This window comes from Passer domesticus, chromosome 3 (assembly GCF_036417665.1).
Source record: "Passer domesticus isolate bPasDom1 chromosome 3, bPasDom1.hap1, whole genome shotgun sequence".
Classification (NCBI taxonomy): Eukaryota; Metazoa; Chordata; class Aves; order Passeriformes; family Passeridae; genus Passer; species Passer domesticus.
Window position 1 is genome coordinate 70,540,696 of NC_087476.1, and position 4,635 is coordinate 70,545,330.

The following is a 4,635-nucleotide window of genomic DNA, read 5'->3' on the forward strand; positions in this document are numbered from 1 at the left end:
TGTGACAATAGTTTTTCAAGCAGTCTACTGCTTTAATTTTTATTAAACCCTGTAAAGAGCCTTTCAAGAAAGTTGAAATATGGTTGAAATTGTGTTAGCTTTTGCATAATTTTACATAATTTTACTTTCTTCGTGATGTGTGGAGTGGAGCCAGCAGCTCAACTTGCCTCCCCCTGGAGCAGTGTGTGATACAGGCAACACTGGGGTGGCAATGTGCCTTGGCTGAGCAGGTCCGTGGGAAGCCCTGGCCTCCTGCACCGCCAGGCTGGGGACACACTGGATGGAGTGCCGAGCACATCTCTTCCACAGCACCTGCTGCTGTGTGTCTGTCTTTGGAATGAAGTCATGAGTGTATGGATGTGGCCTGGCTACTTCTGGGAGATCCCTGGGTCAGAAATGGCCATTGCAAGTGCCCTCTCCTTTCTAACTTAGCCCAAAAGATCTCTACATAAAGGTCCTTCCCATGACATTTTCTCTGGTGCTTTGCAGGGAGCATGAGTAATTTAATGGAAAGTTCAATGAGCATGCTTTTGGATGTCTTAACTCCTCCCTGACTTCCAAATCCAACAATCTGCAGCCAAGTGAATGCAGTGGCCAGAGAGCATGGCTGTCATCTCCAGCAAGGAATGCCATGGGTACCAACTCCATCTATGTTCATCTTGGCATCCTGAGCTTCTGGGAACTGCCATAGAGAGACAGAAGTAAAACTACTGGAAGTCTCCATGCCACCCCAGACACGTTCTTCCTTTCTCTGTTCTGTTTGGCCAACAACCTGGCTCATAACCTGTTGTTTTGGATCTAACTCACTGAAATGGTATCTAAGGGAAAGAACAGCCCATCTCTGTCTCCTGGGGGCTGTTTGCCTATGTAGAGGATGGCTTTCAATGACTCTTGAGAAAGTGACAACAGGGAAGGTGGAAATATATGTGCAATGTTGTGAAAACCTAAAAGAGTGGCGGTATGGCAGAGGAGAACATCCATACTCTCGAAAGTCTGGGATTTTGTTACGTTTGTCTGTGTTCCTATATTAGATAAAACTTTAGTAATAATGTTGTCCATTCACTTCAAAAATTCATGCTGCAGTACTTGCCCCAGTGGCTTCCTGCAGCAGTACAACCCACCAGCTAATGAAAGTCTGCTTAAAGAAACATCAAATTAAAAAAAATATGTTTGGAATGAGGATGCAAGAAGGCAGGGGCATGACCACCCTGCAGGTTCACAGGGTTACAGGGCTGACATTTTTGGTCTTGAAGCTATAAATACACAACTGTAGATGTCTTTTAGCAGGGGATGACTAAGACAGTTTTGGCATTGAGTTCTGTAACACACAACCTGGTGCTGAAGGAAAGGCCCTCTCAGTGCCAGTTCTGAACAAAAACTTGCATCTTGCTCAGTCTGTTTTTGCTGAAGAGAGCAGGAGATGCTTTTTCCTCTGTACTTCTCTGCCCTGTGGTTACCATCGTCTCCATCAACCAAGTTGTGACAGGAGAGTAAAATTGATTAATGAAGCAAATGCTCCCTTCTTACCTCACAGTGAAGATCAGGATGTAGGCATGTTTCTATAGTAACAATAATGTCCTCAGAAGAATTTGTTGGTTTATCTCCTGGTAATAATTCTTTGGAGCCTTACAGTGTTTAGAATTCCTTCTCCACAGAAAGCAGATTATTTCTTCATTTATAAACAACAACCAAAATTGAAGAACATAGTGACTGACATTAAATATTACTAAAATAGGATATTTTTACAATTTTATAATGCCAACAAACACCCCAAACCAGCCCTTCTCCACCCCAAAATAACTAAGCATGGGAGGAATATCTGTGAAATATGCTGAAAAGGATGGATGAGGTGGTCTTTTCATTTTGTAGAGCAGGACAACATCTCATGACAAGAAAGAAGGTCAAGGTGTTTTTTCTAAAATACAGTCATTTCAATTCAAAATTAAACCATTCTATACACTCCAGAATACCATGTAGTATCTTTTTCATAGCATGCAGGTTTTGAGAAACACTTTTCTTGTTTGCAGGTGTTTTTGTACAAACACTTTGGAGCATGTATTTTTATGCCAATGCAATAGAAAAACTGTTTGAATTTCCAGAAACACTTGGACTTTTTTTTGCATTTCCCTGACAACATAAAAATGTCACAATACAGCTCCTTCATGCTTGCTCTTTGCAAGGGGTCCTCTACACTTTCAGAAGGATCAGTGTATTTCAGTCAGCCTTTGCATTGTGCTGAAATTAGTTTGTAGAGAATAGGGTCTTTAATTCTTCCCATTATTTTTGCTCCATGAGCAAAAATACGAGCTCCATGCCTTTTCTCCCTGTCTAAACAGATGTTTAGGGCAGAATGCACACTGGACCATCTTATTTTCAGCTGAGTTTATGGGTCAGTACAGGTTACCTGCCCAGAATATAGGAGTTTGATTTATGTGACATTCTGTGTCCTTGCAGAGCATGTTCTGGTACACTCCTGGGGTTCTGTAGACTGTGCCTTCTATTCTAAAAGATGTTGGAGACTACTATTCTGACCTTTATTTGTTTATTTTGAAAGCTGTCCCAAATCTGGACATGATCCTGGGCAAGCTGCTCTAGCAAAAGCCTTGTTGAGCCAGAGGCTCGACTAGACTAGATCATCCCCAGAGGTGCCTTCCAACCTCAACTATTCTGTGATTGGAGGGGGTTCAGTTTTGCCTTGCCTGCAACCTTCTGCAGAAGTACTGCCATGCATCTCAAAGCTGTCAGACCTGGCCAAGGGTTCTTTTTACACACGCTCATTTTGTGCAGTGCTGGCCACGGGGACAGGTAGTGGGAGGCAAGGAGAGGCACACAGGATGTGCAGAAGTCACTAGGGAAAGCACAATTCTCCTCATTACCTGGGAAGAGGTAACAAACACCCAGCAGGCTGCCAAGTGAGCAGCAGAGCTCTGGCAGGTGTGCTGTGTGCTCCTGTGGGACCCCATGACTGCACTCCCAGTGGTCCCAGGGCTGTTGTGCCTTTTTCTGCTCCAACAGGGATCTGGAACAGATAGAGAAAACACTGATGGGGCTCACCAGGAGGGATTAGGAGATCTGCCAGTAGGATAAAGAATCCTCTGGCATCCTATATCCTCCTCAAGCACTACTGATCTGCTCTTAGGCTCCAGTTTTCAGTATCTATAGTTGTTGGTTGACTTACCTACGCAGATAAACACATAGATAAACTTACAGATTTTTACCGACTTGAAAAATGTTGCATAAAACCTGGGAATAAACATTAGTAGTGGAATATTAACCTTTTCACTATTGCTAATCAGTTATTTTAAACATATAATCCTTGAACACAGAGAGAACTTGAACTGTGGCAAAGAAGCAGCTACAATACACTCCATGATTTTTTGTGATTTGTATTCTGTAAACACTTTAGCTTGTGCTCTAACAGTACTATTAATCTGGGCAAGCAAAAATTGTCATAATCACTGTTTAGAGACTTGTAAACTGGGAAGCAAAGCAAAAGAAAGTAGTTCTATTCATGGGAGCAACACCTGTGGATATGACAGATGTCTATGTCATGGCTCCTACACACGGAGCCAAATAGCTCTGCAGAGATGATTTTGCAGCCTAAAAGTCTTAAACTTTAAGAGAATTTGTAACTATTTGTCCTTGCTTTAGGTATTTTTCTCCTCAGAGTTTTCAAGATAATGCTCAGAAACTGATAATCACATTTGCATCACTTCACAGAAACTATAATTTCTGTAATAATTTTGCTTATTACTTTCAAATATGCCAAAACCCCTGCATGCTACTTGTTTCTAAACTGGCAATGTGCAATACTTTAGTCTATTTCAATGCACCTTTTTGGTATTTGAACCCAGGTACATAACAACTAAAAACCCATGAAAACTGAAACCAGTTGAAAACTGGTATGAAGGCTGAATCCTGCAGTGTCCATTTGTTTTTTCACACAGTTTGCTATGTCTAAGACTTCAGATTTTCCATCTTCAACATCTTTTGTGTTGGACTCCATAAAATAAGCTAAATAATTATCTTTTATCTCAGCATTTTTTCTGAACTGGAATACATGTGAAAAATTCTCATCTCCTAAAAAAAAGGCACAATAGAAGATGAGTATTTTTCAGTATGTAAGGAACATCATTATACTTATAGTTCACTTACAATAATAAAATGGATGGATAGGTTCTCAATGACCATTCATAATATGATGTTTACACTGATATGCACAGAAATCCTGGGAAATATACAGATATAAGATTTATTTCTGAGAAAATGGTTTATTTTCATTTGAAGACTCTCACTTGCTTATACTAGGATTCATGAGAGTATTTATTTTTCAATATACATGATCTTTATCTTACCTGACAAGTTCTCCTTACTGCCTGAAATAAAACCAGTGCACTCCTAGTGTATGGACTGTGGGTAGGTCTGCAAACCAGACAAATCCTAATAATACCTGTTAAAATGTCTCTCCACATTTCTGTGGGATGAATCAGAATTGATGTGTGCAGTAAGCATCTTTTTATGCAGTGTCCCTCCTTCTGCCAGGAGAATCCTGCTTTTCAGCACCTCTCTAAAGGTCCATTTGCAATTTCATGAAAAGTTATAGGGTTTTTTCCCTCAAGACTATCCCAGTTGAGT